The sequence below is a fragment of the Saccopteryx bilineata genome, chromosome 1 (genome assembly GCF_036850765.1).
Source record: "Saccopteryx bilineata isolate mSacBil1 chromosome 1, mSacBil1_pri_phased_curated, whole genome shotgun sequence".
In the NCBI taxonomy this organism is placed as follows: Eukaryota; Metazoa; Chordata; class Mammalia; order Chiroptera; family Emballonuridae; genus Saccopteryx; species Saccopteryx bilineata.
The window spans coordinates 306,063,269-306,083,253 of NC_089490.1; the positions used below are offsets into that span (position 1 = coordinate 306,063,269).

The window sequence follows — 19,985 nt, forward strand, 5'->3', positions numbered from 1 at the left end:
TGCCCACCAGAAGGCGATGCTCTGCCCATCTGAGCTCTTGCTCCATTGCAGCCGGAGCCATTCTAGCTCCTGAGGTGGAGGCCATGGAGCCATCCTCAGCGCCTGGGCCAACTTTGCTCCAATGGAGCCTTGGCTGCCGGAGGGTAAGGGAGAGGCAGAGAGGAAGGAAACGGGGTAGGGTAGAGAAGCAGATGGGTGCTTCTCTTGTGTACCCTGATAGAATTACATACTGGGCCAATGCTCTACCACTGAGCCAACTGGCCAGGGCCTATAGTATTATTTTATTGAGAAAACTTTCTAGGAACTGGCGCTGATGGGAATAACTGTGACTATTATTATGAGTATTATTATGCATAGTGGTTATAATATGAAAGGCACTGTGGTACAATTGGTCTTGGATCCATTGATCATGTTTTAAAAATTCATTAATAAATCAGTTGTAAGAATGGCAAAATATATCTCATAAATATATTAGAAATTATATTAAGGTATAGAGTTGCTGTAAATGACCCATTTAGCCCATGATGTTATAGAATACACATCCTGAGAGGCACCAGGGCCAGCATACCCAGTAGACCACTTCAGATCATCTTGAAGCACCAATCAACCACCTCCATGAATGACACACTCAATGGGCAAACATAGCAGATACCTGAGCCCCACTTAAGTGATTTCTGCACAATGGGTTTGGCCCCTAGAAAGCAAACCCTCCACAGTGGTGACAACCAGTCTTCACAGCCAGCCAGTCCTCACAGCCAATCAGCCTAAGGGTAAATCCCTCCCATTAACATGCCAACAGCAATTAAGACTCAACTACAACAGGAAGGTGCACACAGCTCACATAGGGGTGCACCTGGCACACCCAACTCAAGTGACCTGGGAGGCAGCACTACTTGGCCCTATAGAACACCTACTATGTAAAGCCACTCTACCAAAACTGGAATACATAGTAGTTCTACCAAATATATAAAAACAAACACAGGGAGGCAGCCAAAATGAAGAGACAAAGAAACATGTCCCAGATAAAAGTACAGAACAAAACTCCAGAAAAATAACTAACCAAAATGGAGACAAGCAATCTACCAGATGCAGAGTTCAAAACACTGGTTATAAGGTTCCTCAATGAACTCAGGCGTAGAGTAGATAAACTTAGTGAGAACTTCAACAAAGAGACAGAAAACCTAAAAACAGAGATAGAAAAGATTTTAAATAGTCAGAAGTGAAGAATATAAGAACTGAAATGAAGACCACCTTACAGTGAATCAACAGTAGAGCAGATGCAGCAGAGAAACAAATGAGCAATTTGGAAGATAAGGAAGCAGAAAACACCCAATTATATCAGCATAAAAAAAGAAGAATCCCAGAAATGAGGATTGTGTAAGGAGTCTCTAAGACAGCGGTTCTCAACCTGTGGGTTGCGACCCCAGCGGGGTCGCCTAAAGCCATCGGAAAATACATAATGCATATCAGGTATTTACATTCGAATCATAACTGTAGCAAAATTACAGTTATGAAGTAGCCACCAAAATTATTTTTTGGTTTGGGGTCACCGCAACATGAGGAACTGTATTGCGGGGTCATGGCATTAGAAAGGTTGAGACAAGATGGCGCTGGAGTAGGCGGACGTACCAGCATCTACCTCCCAGAACCAAAGTGGATTAAAAACTAATTTTATGAACTATCAGCTGGAAAAACCAACTTTGGACTAAACTAAAAGGACTCTTCAACCAAGGAATGCTGAAGAAGCCACACAGAGACTGGTAGGAAAAGCGGAAACGCGGAGAGGGCTGCCCAGCTTCTCGGAGCGAACAGCAGCAGGGAGAGGCTCGCGTGGCGGAAAGTGAGTTTAGCAGAGGGGAAAGGGTCCTGAGCCCCAGGAACAAAGCCCTAGCCTGCAGCCCCAGAGCCCAGAAGAGGCGTAAGGACAGTATTTAGCTGGAAACAAGTCAGGATACTGTTTGTGAGAGAGTCTGATTTCTCAGACCCAGGATCCTTCTTAAAGGGACCACGCAGAACATCTCTCTCACAAACACTCACCCGGGGTTCCTGGAGACGAAGGGAGAGGGGAGAAAACCACAGTAACAGGAAGAGAGTGCAATCTAGGAGGCATAGGGAAAAAAATTTTGGGAGATAGCCACCTTAACCCCTGGGACGAGTCACTCCCCAAAGCTGAAGTGAATATTTCCCCCGGAAACAGCAATACCAGCAAAGGGAAGCAGGAGAGCAGCCAAACAAGCTCCCCCGCAGCATTCAGAGCAGAGTCGCATAGAAGGAGGGAGCTTTCGGGTCTATAGTAGTGAGTCTTAGGGTCCGAGCTGCAACGCCCCCACCCACGCGGCTGAGGGCGCACCGGAGAGCGGGCGGCAGCGGGTGACAAAAGTGCGGTTCTGCTGGCAGGGGCGGAAGCCAGCTGGCCATCAGTGGGCTCAGGTGTGAGCTCAATCTTGCCCGGCTAGGGAGAAGGGGGCGTGCAAAAGCGGCCAAGCTCAGCTGCCGGCAGCCTGTAATCCAGCCTCCGGGAGAAGGGCGGGAAACCCAGAAAGGGTAGAAACCAGCCTCGGAGCAAGGGCAGAGGAGCACATCCCTGCCCCGCCCGTGCAACCCAGGCTTGCGGTCTGACTTGGTAGCCGGCTCCTCCCGTGGGGGTGAAGCCAAAAACCCAGAAGAGGTGGAGTTCCGCTACGGAGCTGAGCTTGAGCACGCAGCCCTGCCCGACAGTAGAGCCAAGGCTAGCAGCTGTTCCTTGAGTGGGATCATCCTGCAAAGGCAGGGCGAAAGCTCGGAAACAGGCGGAGACCCGCAGCTGAACAAAGGTGCTCGCCAGTGCCCTCAGGAACGAGCATAACGTCACACACGGGGGCGGGGCAAAGGCCAAGGCCACCAACCCTTGTGCGCCCAAGCACGTGATCACAGCCACTCCCGCGAAGAGAAAATGCGGAGGCAGAGAAATACAACACAAATAAACCAAGAGAAATCCCCAGAAAAGGACCTAAGTGAATCAGATATAACCAAATTACCAGATGCAGAGTTAAAATAACGATTGTTAGGATGCTCAAAGATATTAGAACCACCATAGATGGCCATTACGAAAACCTAAATAAAGAGATAACAAATATAAAAAAAGACATTGAAATAATAAAAAAGAATCAGACAGAAATGACAAATACAATATCTGAAATAAAGAATACAATGGAAGGAATTAAAAGCAGGATGGATGAAGCAGAGAATCGAATCAGTGAGTTAGAGGACACAATAAATAAAGGCACGGAATCAGAGCAGAAAAAAGAAAAGAGACTCAAAAAGTCTGAGGAAACTCTAAGAGAGCTCTGTGACAACATGAAGAGAAATAACATCCGCATCATAGGGGTTCCTGAAGAAGAAGAGAAAGAACAAGGGATAGAGACTTTGTCCAAACATATTATCGCGGAAAACTTCCCCCAATTAAGGCAGGAAAACACTTCACATGTTCAGGAAGCACAGAGAACTCCATTAAGGAGAAACCCAAAGAAACCAACTCCAAGACACATCATAATTAAATTACCAAAGCTAAATGATAAAGAGAAAATATTAAAAGCTGCTAGAGAAAAAAAGACTATCACCTACAAAGGAGCCCCCATAAGGATGACTTCTGACTTCTCAACAGAAACACTTGAGGCCAGAAGGGAACGGCAAGAAATATTCAAAGTAATGCAGAACAAGAACCTACAACCAAGACTACTTTATCCAGCAAGGCTATCATTTAAAATTGAAGGAGAAATAAAAAGCTTTACAGACAAAAAAAAACTCATGGATTTCACTGCAACCAAACCAAGGCTGCAAGAAATGCTAAGGGACCTGTGGTAAACAGATCAAAGGAAAAAAAGAATATAGAAAAAGAGAAAAACAGTATTAAAGAAAAAAATGGCAATAAACAATTACATATCAGTAATAACCTTAAATGTTAATGGATTAAATGATCCGATCAAGAGACATAGGGTAGCTGCATGGATAAGAAAACAGGACCCATGCATATGCTGTCTGCAAGAGACACACCTTAAATCAAAAGATGGACACAGACTGAAGATAAAAGGATGGAAAAAAATATTTCACGCAAATGGGAATGAAAAAAAAGCTGGGGTAGCAATACTTATATCAGACAAAATGGACTTCAGAACAAAGACCATAGTTAGAGATAAAGAAGGTCACTACATAATGATAAAGGGAGCAATCCAAAAGGAAGATATAACCATTATAAATATCTATGCACCTAATACAGGAGCACCTAAATATATAAAGCAGACTTTGATAGACTTAAAGGGCGAGATCAACAGCAATACTATAATAGTAGGAGATTTCAATACCCCATTAACATCATTAGATAGATCCTCAAGAAAGAAATTTAACAAAGAAACAGCAGACTTAAAGAACATACTAGATCAACTCGATTTAATAGATATCTTCAGAACCTTTCACCCTAAAGCAACAGAATATACATTCTTTTCAAGCGCTCATGATACATTCTCTAGAATAGACCACATGTTAGGGCACAAAAGCGGGCTCAACAAATTTAAAAAGATTGAAATCATATCGAGCACTTTCTCTGATCACAATGGCATTAAACTAGAAATCAACCACAATAGAAAAATTGAAAAACATTCAAACACTTGGAAACTAAATAGTACTTTATTAAACAACGAATGGGTTAACATGGAGATCAAAGAAGAAATTAAAAAATTCCTAGAAACAAACGATAATGAGCATACATCAACTCAAAATTTATGGGACACAGCAAAAGCAGTCCTGAGAGGGAAGTTTATAGCATTACAGGCATACCTCAAGAAGCTAGAAAAAGCTCAAATAAACAACTTAACCCTGCATCTAAAAGAACTAGAAAAAGAACAGCAAGTAAAGCCCAGAGCTAGTAGAAGGAAGGAAATAATAAAGATCAGAGGAGAAATAAATGACATAGAGGCTAAAGAAACAATACAGAGGATCAATGAAACCAGGAGCTGGTTCTTTGAAAAGGTAAACAAGATTGATGAACCTTTAACAAGACTCACCAAGAAAAAAAGAGAGAGGACTCAAATAAATAAAATTAGAAACGAGAGTGGAGAAATAACAACTGACACAACAGAAATACAAAATATTGTAAGAAAATACTATGAAGAACTGTACGCCAAAAAACTAGACAACCTAGATGAAATGGACAAATTCCTTGAATCATATAATCTTCCAAAAATCAATCTGGAAGAATCAGAAAACCTAAACAGACCAATTACAACAAATGAGATTGAAACAGCTATCAAAAAACTCCCAAAAAAGAAAAGTCCTGGGCCTGATGGCTTCACAAGTGAATTCTACCAAATATTCAAAGAAGAACTAACTCCTATCCTTCTCAAGCTATTTCAAAAAATTCAAGAAGAAGGAAGACTTCCAAACTCCTTTTATGAGGCGAGCATAATTCTGATTCCAAAACCAGGCAAAGACAACACAAAAAAAGAAAATTATAGGCCAATATCCCTGATGAACTTAGATGCAAAAATCCTCAATAAAATATTAGCAAACCGGATCCAGCAATATATGGAAAAAATCATACACCATGATCAAGTAGGATTTATTCTTGGGCGGCAAGGCTGGTACAACATTCGCAAATCAATCAACGTGATTCATCACATAAACAAAAGAAAGGAGAAAAACCACATGATAATTTCAATAGATGCAGAAAAAGCATTTGATAAAGTCCAGCACCCATTCATGATCAAAACTCTCAGCAAAGTGGGAATACAGGGAACATACCTCAACATGATAAAGGCCATCTATGACAAACCCACAGCCAACATCATACTCAATGGGCAAAAATTAAAAGCAATCCCCTTAAGATCTGGAACAAGGCAGGGGTGCCCCCTTTCACCACTCTTATTCAACATAGTTCTGGAAGTCCTCGCCACAGCAATCAGTCAAGAAAAAGAAATAAAAGGCATCCAAATTGGAAAAGAAGAAGTAAAACTATCATTATTTGCAGATGATATGATATTGTATATAGAAAACCCTAAAGTCTCAGTCAAAAAACTACTAGACCTGATAAAAGAATTTGGCAAGGTGGCAGGATATAAAATCAATACTCAGAAATCAGAGGCATTTTTATACACTAATAATGAACTGTCAGAAAGAGAAATAAGGGAATCAATCCCCTTTACCATTGCAACCAAAAAAATAAAGTACCTAGGAATAAATCTAACCAAGGAGATTAAAGACTTGTACTCGGAAAATTATAAAACACTGATAAAAGAAATCAGGGAAGATACGAATAAGTGGAGGCATATACTGTGCTCATGGTTAGGAAGAATAAACATCATTAAAATGTCTATATTACCCAAAGCAATTTATAAATTCAATGCAATACCAATCAAAATACCAATGACTTACTTCAAAGACATAGAACACATATTCCAAAAATTTATATGGAACCAAAAAAGAACACGAATAGCCTCAGCAATCCTGAAAAGGAAGAAAAAAGCGGGAGGTATCACACTTCCAGATATCAAGTTATATTATAAGGCCATTGTACTCAAAACAGCATGGTATTGGCATAAGAACAGGCATATAGATCAATGGAACAGAACAGAGAACTCAGAAATAAACCCACAGCTCTATGGACAACTGATATTTGACAAAGGAGGTAAGACAATACAATGGAGTAAAGACAGCCTCTTCAACAAATGGTGTTGGGAAAACTGGACAGCTACCTGCAAAAAAATGAAACTAGACCACCAACTTACACCACTCACAAAAATAAACTCAAAATGGATAAAAGACTTGAATGTAAGCCGTGAAACCATAAGCATCTTAGAAGAAAACATAGGCAGTAAGCTCTCTGACATCTCTCGCAGCAATATATTTGCTGATTTGTCTCCACAGGCAAGTGAAATAAAAGACAGAATAAACAAATGGGACTTTATCAAACTAAAAAGTTTCTGCACAGCTAAGGACAATAAGAACAGAATAAAAAGACAAACTACACAATGGGAGAATATATTTGACATAGCGTCTGATAAGGGGTTAATAACCAAAATTTATAAAGAACTTGTAAAACTTAATACCAGGAAGACAAACAATCCAATCCAAAAATGGGCAAAAGAAATGAATAGACACTTCTCCAAAGAGGACACACAGATGGCCAATAGGCATATGAAAAAATGTTCAACATCACTAATGATTAGAGAAATGCAAATTAAAACCACAATGAGATATCACCTCACACCAGTCAGAATGGCGCTCATCAACAAAACAACACAGAATAAGTGCTGGCGAGGATGTGGAGAAAAGGGAACCCTCCTGCATTGCTGGTGGGAATGCAGACTGGTGCAGCCACTGTGGAAAACAGTATGGAGATTCCTCAAGAAATTAAAAATCGAACTGCCTTTTGACCCAGCTATACCAGTGTTAGGAATATACCCCAAGAACACCATAGCACTGTTTGAAAAGAAGAAATGCACCCCCATGTTTATGGCAGCATTGTTCACAATAGCAAAGATTTGGAAACAGCTCAAGTGTCCATCAGAGGACGAGTGGATTAAAAAGCTTTGGTATATATATACTATGGAATACTACTCAGCCATAAGAAATGATGACATAGGATCTTTTACAACAACATGGATGGGCCTTGATAACATTATACTGAGTGAAAGAAGTAAATCAGAAAAAACTAAGAACTATACGTTTCCATACATAGGTGGGACATAAAGATGAGACTCAGAGACATGAACAACAGTGTTGGGGTTACAGGGTGGGGGGAGGAGAGGGAGGGGGTTGGGGGAGGGGAGGGACACAAAGATCATGGCTTTTCAGCATTTGCCATATTCCCCCCTTAATCTATAGACAGACAGCAAATATTTACATATGGTGTTCCCACTATAAAGACTGCTGTCTTAGGGACAAATGCTGATAAACTATTTCAGCAGTTCCTCCTTCTTCAAAGACTTATATGTCAACATAGAGTTCCATGTTTCATAGGACATACTCAAGCTCACTCCATGCTCCCTGGAGCTTAAGCACAAGGGAATGCCCCCCCCTTTTTTTTGAGTATTTTTTCTTTTATTTATTTATTTTTTGTATATTTCTGAGGATGGGGATGGGGAGGCAGTCAGACAGACTCCTGCATGCGCCTGACTGGGATCCACCTGGCATGCCTACTGGGGGGAATGCTCTGCCCATCTGGGGTGTTGCTCTGTTAGGACCGGAGCCATTCTAGTGACTGGGGCAGAGGTCATGGGGCCATCCTTAGTGCCCAGGGTGGATTTGCTCCAGTGGAGCCTTGGCTGTGGGTGAGAGGAGAGAGATGAAGAGGAAGGAGAGGGGGAGGAGTGGAGAGGTAGATGGGCGCTTCTCCTGTGTGCTCTGGCCAGGAATCGAACCCGGGAATCCTGCACACCAGGCCAATGACTCCAACGGGTCTACCATATCATGCTTTTTACTTAAAAAAAAAATTTATTTACATTTCTTTTGAACAGGAGACACCAAATCTTTTTCGCCTGCAAACTACTACCTTATTTATTAGATCTAGCTAATAACACTGTTCTGTCTTTTTTCCAAATAGCTCCAGATATATGGAAAAGATTTATATAGGCAGATGGGGATCCTCAAACCCCTCAGCGAGATCTTCTGAGAATGGCTTTTAAGATACCTAGAGGCAGAAAAAGCCCAATAGAGATCAGGGGAACTACCAGCTTTTAGGATACACCCTTAAAGGCTCCAACACCCCAAAGGGGTCTCATAGGATGCCATCTGGGTCCTGCTTCAATAGTGGAAAGGAAGGTCATTGAGCTAAAGCCTGCCAGGCTTACACGCCTCTGCTGTGAGGAAACAGGGACACTGGAAGGTGGGCTTCCCCCTCGCTCCTCTAAGGGAGGGTTCAGTCTCTTCCAGCCCTGCTCCAGCCACCTATGACCTAACCTTGCCCAGAAAGCTGGGATTTGCCACTGAAGGCTGAAGGTGCCCAGGGTCGTGGGCCCCATCTACGATACTGTGGACGAGCCTAGGGTATTTCATCCAAGAAGCAGGTAAACTGATCTCATTCGCACAAGGGCCACTTAACTATATTTTGCCTGAATAGTCAGGTTTTTTATTCTTCCCTCAAAGATCTCTGTTGTGGCTGTTGATAGTCCTATTTTCTGCTGCTTTGCTTAATATATAGTGTTTCCTTTATCCCTCCTACCTCAATGCCCCACTCATATTTCAGGCTGGGACCTACTCCTAATTTAGAGCTCTCTTTCCTCCTTTTGCCAACTTGTATTATGAATTTACCTTTGCCACCAGCTTAGTGTATCCCAAGGTTCTCTTTACCAGGCCACAGTCACAGAGCTCCAGGGAAAAGCAACCTGGTCTCTTCTTTCCAGGCTGAGGAGAACAGAAGCTCCATATCCACGCATGCTGCAAATGGCTTTTTCCAGTCTACCTGAATCATTACCAGCTAGAAGCAGCGGTCATTGGGACTTGGACATGAGCTGCAAAGTATAGAATGGTGACAACAATTCCAGTGCCATGCGGACTTTTCCTGTGGGGAACTTTCCTGGACTCCTGCTCCCTGTGACAGCTCCTAACAGACTGAACTGTGGTTGGGTTGCATTTTTCAGGGATTTGGCATGGTGATGGGGCCATCTTGGACTTGGGGAACATGTTAAGGACACTACTCTTTTAGGGATTCTTGCTGTATGGGCCAAGAGTTTGCTTAAAGGCTTTTAATCACTGTAAAAAAAAAATAGAGGACTGGATGAAGAAGATGGGGCACATATACACCATGGTATATTATTCAGCTAGGAGAAATGGTGACATCAGATCACTTATAGCGGAATGGTGGACTCTTGGTAGCATTGTGCGGGGTGAAATAAGCGAATCAGAAAGAAACAGGAACTGCAGGATTTCATACATTGGGAGGACATAAAAGCGAGACTAGGAGGCATGGACAGGAGTGTGGTGGCTATGGGGGGTGGGGGGAGGTAAGGAGGGAGAGGGGCAGGGGGAGGGGTACAGAGAGAACTGGATGGAGGGTGGCAGAGGATGATCTCTTTTCGGGTGATGGGTATGCAACAGAACTAAATGACAAGATAACCTGGAAATGTTTTCTTTGAATGTATGTACCCTGATTTATTGATGTCACCCCATTAAAATAAAAATTTATTAAAAAAAAAAAAAAGAAAGGTTGAGAATCACTGCTCTAAGATAACTTCAGAGTAACAACATTCACATCATGGGAATACAGGAAAGGAAGAGAGAGCACAAGAAATTGAAAACCTGTTTGAAAAAATAATGACCAAAAACTTCCCTAACCTGGTAAAGGAAATAGACATACAAGTCCAGGAATTGCAGAGAGTCCCAAAGAAGATGAACCCAAAGAGGCCCACACCAAGAATAATCATAATTAAAATGCCAAAGGTTAAATAAAAAAAAAAAAAAAAAAGAATCTTAAAAGCAGCAAAAGAAAAGCAGTTAATCACCTACAGGGGAGCTCCCATAAAACTGTCAGCTGTTTCCTCAACAGAAACTGTGCAAGCCATAAGGGATTGGCATGAAATAGTCAAACTGATGAAAAGCAAGGACCTATATACAACATTACTCTAACCAGCAAAGCTGTCATTTAGAATTAAAGGACAAAGAGCTTCCCAGACAAGAGAATGCTAAAGGATCACCACCATACCAGTATTATAAGAAATGTAAACTGTTTTGTTTTGTGTGTGTGTGTGTGTGTGTGTGTTTCTAAAGTGAGAAGCAGGAAGACAGAGAGACAGACTCCCACATGGACCCAACTGAGATCCACCCAGCAAGCTCACTAATGGGGAATGCTCTGCCCTTCTGGGGAGCTGCTCCATTGCAACTGAAGCCATTCTAGCCCCTGAGGCAGAGGCCATGGAGCCATCCTCAGCACCCGGGCCAACTTCGCTCCAATGGAACCTTGGCTGTGGGAGGGGAAGAGAGAGATAGAGAGAAAGGAGAGAGGGAAGGGTGAAGAAGCAGATGGGTGTTTCTACTGTGTGCCCTGGCCAGGAATCAAACACAGGACTTCCACACACTGGGCCGACACTCTACCATGGAGGCAACCCACCAGGGCCTGTAAAGTGTTTTCTTTAAGAAAAAGAACATCCCTGGCCAGACAGCACAGTTGGTTAGAGTGTCATCCTGATACACCAAGGTATGGTTTCGATCCCCAGTCAAGGCACATACAGAAATCAACCAATGACTGTGTGAATAAGTGGAACAAATTGATTTTCTCTCTAAAAAAAAAAAATGAAAATGAAAATATAAAATGGTAACAACTATATATCTATTAACAATTACTTCAGCCTAACCAGTAGTGGTGCAGTGGATAGAGTGCTGGCCTGGGACACAGAGAACCCAGATTCGAAACCTTGAGGTCACCAGCTTAAGCACGGGCCCATTTGGCTAGGGCATGGGCCCACCAGATTGAGCACAGGGTCACTGGCTTGAGCATGGGATCACTGACATGACTCCATGGTTGCTGGCTTGAGCCCAAAAGTTGCTGGCTTGAGCAAGGGGTCACTGGCTCAGCTAGAGACCCCCGGTCAAGGCACATATGAGACAGCAATCAATGAACAACTAAACTTTAGTTACTAAAGTGCTGCAACGAAGAACTAATGCTTCTCATCTCTTACGTTTCCTGTCTGTCTGTCCTTGTCTGTTCCTCTCTCTCTCATTATATAATAATAATAATAATAATAATAATAATAATAATTACTTCAAATGCAAATGGATTAAATACTCCAATCAAAAGACATATGGTGGCTGTATGGATATCAAAACAAGACCCTTACATATGCTATCCATAAGAGAGTCACTTCAGATTGAAAGACACAAACAGCCCTGGCTGGTTGGCTCAGTGGTAGAGCGTTGGCCTAGCATGTGGAAGTCTTAAGTTTGATTCCCAGTCAGGGCACACAGAAGAAACACCCATTTGCTTCTATACTCTTCCCTCTCTCCTTTCTCTCTCTCTCTCTCTTCCCCTCCCACAGCCAAGGCTCCATTAGAGCAAAGTTGGCACGGGTGCTGAGGATGGCTCCATTGCCTCCGCCCAAGGCCCTAGAATGGCTCCGACTGCAGTGAAACAAACGCCCCAGAGGGCCAGCATCGCCCCCTGGTGGGCATGCCAGGTTGATCCCTATGGGGTGCATGTGGGAGTCTGTCTGTCTGCCTCTCCCCTGCTTCTCACTTTGGAAAAAAAAATACTACTAATAATAAAGACACAGACTGAGAGTAAAGGGATGGGGAAAGATATTTTATGAAAATGGAAACAAAAAAAGCTAGGGTAGCAATACTTACAGCAGACAAAATAAAATTTAAAACAAAGGCTAGAATAAGGAATAAAGATTCCCTGGCCAGATAGCATGGTTAGAGTATCATCCTGATATGCAGATTGTGGGTTCAATCTCTGATCAGGGCTCATGTTGGATGAGATTGCTGTTTCTGTCTCTCTCTCCGTTCCTGTATCTCTAAAATTAATAAATAAAAATTTTTTAATTAAAAAAGAAAAAGAAGGCCCGAGAAATTCCACTTCTATTTATCCAAAGAAACCCAAAGCACTAAACTGAAAAGAGATATACATCCAGAGATATCACCTCACACCAGTCAGAATGGTGCTCATCAACAAAACAACACAGAATAAGTGCTGGCGAGGATGTGGAGAAAAGGGAACCCTCCTGCACTGCTGGTGGGAATGCAGACTGGTACAGCCACTGTGGAAAACAGTATGGAGATTCCTCAAAAAATTAAAAATTGAACTGCCTTTTGACCCAGCCATCCCATTTTTAGGAATATATCCCAAGAACACATCAACGAGTCAAAAAGAGAAATGCACCCCCATGTATACGACAGCATTGTTTACAATAGCCAAGATCTGGAAACAGCCCAAGTGCCCGTCAGTGGACGAGTGGATTAACAAGCTGTGGTACATATACTCAATGAAATACTGTGGGGCCATGAAAAAGGAAATATTATTTTTTGCGACAACATGGATGGACCTGGAAACTATTATGTTAAGTGAAATAAGCCAGACAGAGAAAGAAAAATATCATATAACCTCACTCATCTGAGGAATCCGACAAACAATACGAACTGAGGAACAGAATAGAGACAGAGGCAGGATCAAAGGATCCAGAAGGAAAGTGGACAGAGGGAAAGGGGGTGATAGGCTGATAGAATGGGATGAGAGCAGAAAAGAAAATTCTGGAGGGAAGGGAGGAGGGCGTTACAGGGAGGGGGACAGGGGGGATGTACTGGGGAACATGGGGGAGGGGAGGATGTATTCAGGGGGACACTAGAATCTATGTAAACACAATAAATTAATAAAAAAAAGAATTAAAAAAAAGAGATATACATCCATATATTCATTGCTGCATCATTTGCAATAGCCAAGATATGGAAGCAACCTAATTGTCCATCAATAGGTGAGTAGATAAAGAAGCGGTGTGTGTGTGTTTGTGTATAACTATTCAGTAATAAAAGAAAAAAGAATAAAATCTTGCCATCTTCAACAACATAGATGGATCTAGAGAATATTGTGCTAAGTAAAATAAGTCAAACAGAAAGACAAATGCCAGGTGATTTCACTTACATGTGCAATCTAAAAAACAAAATAAATGAACAAGTAGAACAGAAACAGACTTATAGATACAGAGGATATTTTGATGGATGCCAATATATATCTTCCATTTTTTATGTTTGGCTTTTTGTTGAGTTGTAGCAGTTCCTTATATATTCTACATAGTAACCCCTTATCAGATAACCGCAATCTCTCTTATCCACAATTTTTCTTTCTGCAGTTTCAGTTACCCATGGTCAACTGTGGTCCAAAAATAGTAAATAGAAAGTTCAAAAATAAATAATTCCTAAGTTTTAAACTGCCTACTGTTCTGAGTAGCATGATGACATCTCCCATCATCCTGCTCCATCCCACCCAGATATGAATCATCCCTTTGTCCAGAGTATCTAGTCTGTATAAGCTCCCCACCATTAGTCATTTAGTAGCCATCTCAGTTATCAGATAGATTGTTGGTGTCACAGTGCTTGTGTTCAAGTAACCCTTATTTTAATTAAAAATGTCCCCAAAGCACAAGAGTAATAATGCCAGCAATTCAGATAATCCAAAGAGAAACCATAAAGTGCTTCTTTAAGTAAAGAGGTGAGTACAGTACAAAATATTTTGAAAGCCACCACATTCACATAACTTTAATTACAATGCATTGTAATAATTGTTCTATTCTATTAGTTATTGTTGTTAACCTCTAACAGTGTATAGTTTATAAATTAAACACTATCATAGTTATGTATGTACAGAAAAAAAACATAGTATATATAGGGGTTGGTACTATCCCCTGGGAGTCTTGGAAAGAGTCCCCACTTAAGAAGGGGGACTACTGATATGATTTACAAATATTTTCTCTCATTCTTACAATTATCTTTCCATTTGCACAGTACTTTTAACTCTTGAAAAATCTTCAGCTTCCATTTCCTTTGTGTACCTCAAAATAACCTGTAGGGGCCCTGGCAGGTCCGCCAGGCCTGTGGCAGTTTCGGGCTCGATTCCCGACCAGGGCACATAGGAGAAGCGCCCATCTGCTTCTCCCCCCTACCCCCTCTCCTTTCTCCTTATCTCTCTCTTCCCCTCCTGCAGCCAAGGCTCCACTGGAGCAAAGTTGGCCCGGGAGCTGAGGACTGCTCCATGGCCTCTGCCTAGGCACTAGAATGGCTCCGATTGCAGCCGAGCAACGCCCAAGAGAGGCCAAGCATCGCCCCGGTCCAGCCCATGTGGGAGTCTGTCTGCCTCTCTGCCGCTTCTCACTTTGGAAAAATACAAAATAATAATAATAATAACCTTGTAGGATGTATCTCCACTTTACAGATAAAAAAACTGAAGTCCAATCAAACAGCATATTTTATAAATGAACAAACAAAACATAAATTTATACATATAGAAAATTGATAGTTGCCAAATAGGAGGGGAGTGAGGAGGGTGAGTGAAAAAGTGAAGGGATTGAGAAGTATAAATTCAGTTATGAAACCAGTCACAGGGCTGTAAAGTACAGCATGCAGGCATCCCCAAACAACGGCCCGCGGTCCGCATGTAGCCGCCTGAGGCCATTTATCCGGCTCCCTGCAGCACTTCCGGAAGGAGCACCTCTTTCATTGGTGGTCAGTGAGAGGAGAACTGTATGTGGCAGCCCTCCAACGGTTTGAGGGACAGTGAACTGGGCCCCTGCGTAAAAAGTTTGGGGACCCCTGAATGGTATCATAGGGGTCATTGCCTCAGCAGGGTGATCACTTCATAAGGTACATAAATATCCAATCACTATATTATACACCTGAAACTAATATAATATTGTACATCAACTAGAATTGAAAAGTAATTTTTAGCGCTGTTTTGCTCAGTGGATAGAGCCTCGATTGGCGTGCTGAGGTCCGGGATTCAATCCCGGTCAGGGCACACGTGAGAAGCCACCATCTGCTTCTCTCCCTCTTTCTCCCCCTCTCTCCCTCTTCCCTTCCTACATCCAGTGGCTCCAAGGGTTGGAGCATGGCCCTGGGGCACTGAAGACGGTTTGGTTGATTCAGCATTAACCCCAGACAGGTGGATTCCAGGCAGGACAAATGCAGGAGTCTATCTCCCCTCCTCTCAAAACAGCTATTGCTGTTGCTTCATAGCTAATAATAATTAGTGAAGAGTACAAAAACTGCTTCAAAAAAACAAGAGCAGTAGGAAAAAAAGAAAGCAGAAGCCTAAAGAAATTGTGACAGTGCCGGGGATCACGAAGTCATAGCTGCTGGCCATACACTCCAAGAAGGCGGGTCACGTTACACACGGTTCCAATAGGGTCCTGCAGGACTCACCTGCTCCCGCGCCCACAACCCGATCCCAAGAGCACTTCCGGCCCGCCCCAGTCAGGCGGCGCCTGCGCCGTGGGAGCCTTTGCGCTCTAGGTTCCCGCGTCTGGAGACACACCCTATTTCCGGCGCGCCCGGACGGGGTTCCACAGGCCTGTCGCCTAATCATGAGGTAAGCTCCGGATGCCTGGCTGAGTCGGAAGTGGGATTCCTTCGGCCAGAGACTGTCGTGTGTCGTCGCTGCTGGCCTTTCAGGTTCTGGTAAGAAAGGGGAGGGGCTCGCTCACTCTGCAGAGGGATTATTTTCTCCTAGTCCAGTGCCAGTTCGGGCCCTGCAGTCCGACCTCCTCCCGGTTCCCTGTCCTGTGCTTTCCTGCCCATTACTCCCTCCTTCGTGAACTTCGACCCTGTCTGCTTTGGGAACCCCTTACCTGCTCCAGTTCCGGCAGCGCCCCCAGTCTTTGCCATTGCTCTCCTGGAAAAGGCCCCAGTACTGGCCTGGCATTATCTTTGACTTCCTTTCTCTAGAACATGCACCGAGTGGGTGGGTCTCCCTTCATGCCACCAAACCCTTATGGAACTTGGAGGGATAAAAGTATAGAGTGGACAACAGATAGGCCAGAAAAGATAACATTAACGAGAAGTTGTAGTACCCAAATCAGTTGAAGGTACATGGCAAGATGTTGACATTTCTTAAGAAAAATAGTCAGTTCACCAGTCAGAACTCTCCTGCCGCTCTGCTTTATGCTCCCTCAGCGATTAAGTATAGAAGACAGTTCACGACTCAGGAGCTTATATTTGATGGATCTCCTCTTTGGAATCAGTGTTTTACTCCCAGAGCAAGGAGGTGTTTAGTCTCGCTGTCATGGACGGACTATCTTAGTCCCACGTCCTCCTGAGATGAAATGAGACCCGGGGAAGAATGTTGTCTGTTTTTTGACTGGATGATACCCTAGCTTGCTGATGTGATGGAAGGATTCATTGCCACATTAGAGGAGCTTGAAAGTATTGTTGGGTGGAACATACAACGATGCAAATATTTTTTAATTTCTTTTTTGTTTGATGTATGTAGTACTCATGAGGACAGAGACCTTACAGATTATGATTTAATAGAGCTTGATTTTGACAATCCCAGTTTTACAAAGAACTCAACATGTTTCTGTTTAAAAACAATGCCAAGTCTAATGTTCACACGTTTGTGAGCTCTTGTCTTTAAGAGCTGATAATGTCCCTTAAGAGATTAGCAGTACTGTTTTTAAACAAAAGATTGAATCAGAGTATTGTGAGAGAATTTTGCAGGATGGAGGTAGACAGCTATTATACATAGGGACCATTGCAGTGAGTATATCAGAGTGAGACATATTTTTAAGGAAGACGTTAAAAAATAATCAAATTCCAAAACTAAAGATTGGTGGTTCTACTGTCCCAAAGACTAACAACAGAATAGTGCTATGTATCTGTATGACAGTTGAAAATAGCAGGCTATAAATTATCAGTGATGTTGAATTAAAAAAAATACCTAGATTTCATTTTATCAGACCTTTATTTTGTATTGGGCGATATCTGTGTCTCTTTTACATTTGTGAGACCATTGAACAAATCTAAACTGACATCTCCACAAAGGTTCTCATCAAGTGATTGGTCCTGTTCCTGTAAAACTTCTGTAAGTGTTTACAGTGTTAGCCCATTTTCTATGAAAATAGTTTGTGCACAGCCTGACCTGTGGTGGTGCAATGACTAAAGCATCGAACTGGAACGCTGAGGTCACTGATTTGAAACTCTGGGCTTGCCCATTCAAGGCACAAAATGGAAGCAAATACTACGAGTTGAAACTTCCCACTTCTCCCCCCTCTTTTTCTCTTTCTCTAAAAATAAAAAGAAATAGTTTGTGCATATTTGAAGTACATATGAAAAATTGAGGCCCTGGCTGGTTGGCTCAGCGGTAGAGCGTCGGCCTGGCGTGCGGGGGACCCGGGTTTGATTCCCGGCCAGGGCACACAGGAGAGGCGCCCATTTGCTTCTCCACCCCCCCCCCTTTCCTCTCTGTCTCTCTCTTCCCCTCCCGCAGCCGAGGCTCCATTGAAGCAAGGATGGCCCGGGCGCTGGGGATAGCTCCTTGGCCTCTGCCCCAGGCGCTGGAGTGGCTCTGGTCGCGGCAGAGCGACGCCCCCTGGTGGGCAGAGCTTCGCCCCTGGTGGGCGTGCCGGGTGGATCCCGGTCGGGCGCATGCGGGAGTCTGTCTGACTGTCTCTCCCCGTTTCCAGCTTCAGAAAAATAAAAAAAGAAAAAAAAAGAAAAATTGAGGTTAATGAGGTAGGTAAAAACATTTTTGTTTTGTTTTTTAAAAAGACAAACAGCAGAGATGGCAGATTTATTTCCATTCTCTATTCTGCACATGCTGAGATACCATAGAGCCATATGCCTGGCTTGTCATTCCACTGCAATCTAAAACAAATAGGAAAACTCTTACCTTGAAGTAGATTTGTGGTGCTGCTGTTGATTATGAGGTCAGGAGTAATTACATATAAGACTGAATGATTCAACAATACTTTTTGGGGGTTTTGTGATATGATATATAATGGCAGACACAGAAGAAATAATAGTCATACATGAACCTGTATTCCAGTTTACAGTCTAGCACAGTAGAAGATCTGCATTAGGACTACAATGTAGAAAGCTATAAATCCTATTAAAAATATAGATAAAATGACCCTGGCTGGATAGCTTGGTTGGTTAGAGCATCGATACACAAAGGTTGCTGGTTTGATCCCCAGTCAGGACACATACAGAAACAGATAGATTTTTCTGTCTTCCTCTCTTCCCTCCCTCTCTCCTACCTCCCTCCTTCCTTCTCTGCCCTTTCTTCTCTCTCAAATCAATAAATAAATTAAATATATGGAGAGAGATAAAATGTAATAGGAAGCTAGCTTATTAATATATGACAGTATAGTATTATAAAAGGAGATAATGCCATTTATCCTCTTTACCTCTTGATAGTCTTAGGAGCGTGTCTGTCATGTGTTCTATATTCCTTTCAACTTACAATTGACCCTTGAACAACATGGGTTTGAACTATGTTGGTCCACTGACACGTGGATTTTTTCCAGTAAATAAGTACAGTAGTGTAAATGTATTTTCTCTTAGGATTTTTTTTTTTCTGTATTTTTCTGAAGCCTGAAACGGGGAGAGACAGTCAGACAGACTCCCGCATGCGCCCGACCGGGATCCACCCGGTATGCCCACCAGGGGGTGACGCTCTGCCCCTCCGGGGCGTAGCTCTGTTGCAACCAGAGCCACTCTAGCGCCTGGGGCAGAGGCCCGGGCCATCTTTGCTCCAGTGGAGCCTCGGCTGTGGGAGGGGAAGAGAGAGACAGAGAGGAAGGAGAGGGGGAGGGGTGGAGAAGCAGATGGGCGCTTCTCCTGTGTGCCCTGGCCGGGAATCGAACCCGGGACTTCTGCACGCCAGGCCGGCGCTCTACCACTGAGCCAACCAGCCAGAGCCTCTTAGGATTTTCTTAAGAACACTTTCTGTTGTCTAGCTTACTTTATTGTAGGAATACAGTATATGATACAGATCATATACAAAATATATATTAATTGACTGTTTATGTTATTTGTATGGCTTCTGGTCAACAGTATGCTGTTAGTTAAGTTTTGCAGGAGTCAAAAGTTATAAGTAGATTTTTCCACTGCAAGTAGATTTTCCACTAGCAACTTAAGCAGGAAAAAAAGAGTTACCTTTTCTGTAGATTCAGCCAAAGGCCTGAAGCTGATGTTTATTGTATCTTATAGGCCTTGGTAGGGTCTTGTGCCCATTCCTGAATCAGTCACTTTGGCCAGAGAATGCTGTATTCTTTTTGGCCAGGCCAGACTCATATGCCCATTCCTGAACCTAGTGGCTAAGGTCATCCCCTTTTAAATATGTGGACTGGGAATGGGGTGGAGCCCCAAGGGAATAATGTGGGTGTTATGTTGAAAAAGGAGTAGGATGTTTTGGAGACAGAAAATAACAAGAGCTCACTATACTTTTTACATCTCTCTGACCTCAGGTTACTTTAGAAGTGGGATGGTAGTCAGGTAAGAATGAGACAATTCTTGGTCCTCTACATGAATTAGGA

The 19,985-nt window shown here is 42.9% G+C and overlaps 2 protein-coding genes across 5 annotated transcripts in view; one reads left to right on the plus strand and one right to left on the minus strand.

Annotated features, from left to right (window-relative positions):
- CD3D (CD3 delta subunit of T-cell receptor complex) overlaps nt 1-15,970 on the minus strand; it is a 39,837-nt gene extending 23,867 nt beyond the window's left edge. The window contains exon 1 of the mRNA XM_066245913.1: nt 15,874-15,970. The gene's annotated coding sequence lies outside the window, so the exon portion shown is untranslated. The remainder of the gene's footprint in view (nt 1-15,873) is intronic.
- A 26-nt stretch (nt 15,971-15,996) lies between these two features.
- The window catches only part of UBE4A (ubiquitination factor E4A), a 55,301-nt gene continuing 51,312 nt past the window's right edge, over nt 15,997-19,985 (plus strand). For 2 of the 4 annotated variants that reach the window (XR_010727358.1, XM_066246103.1), the window contains exon 1: nt 15,997-16,128. The gene's annotated coding sequence lies outside the window, so the exon portion shown is untranslated. The remainder of the gene's footprint in view (nt 16,129-19,985) is intronic. The other 2 variants (XM_066246127.1, XM_066246118.1) reach the window with 2 other exon arrangements.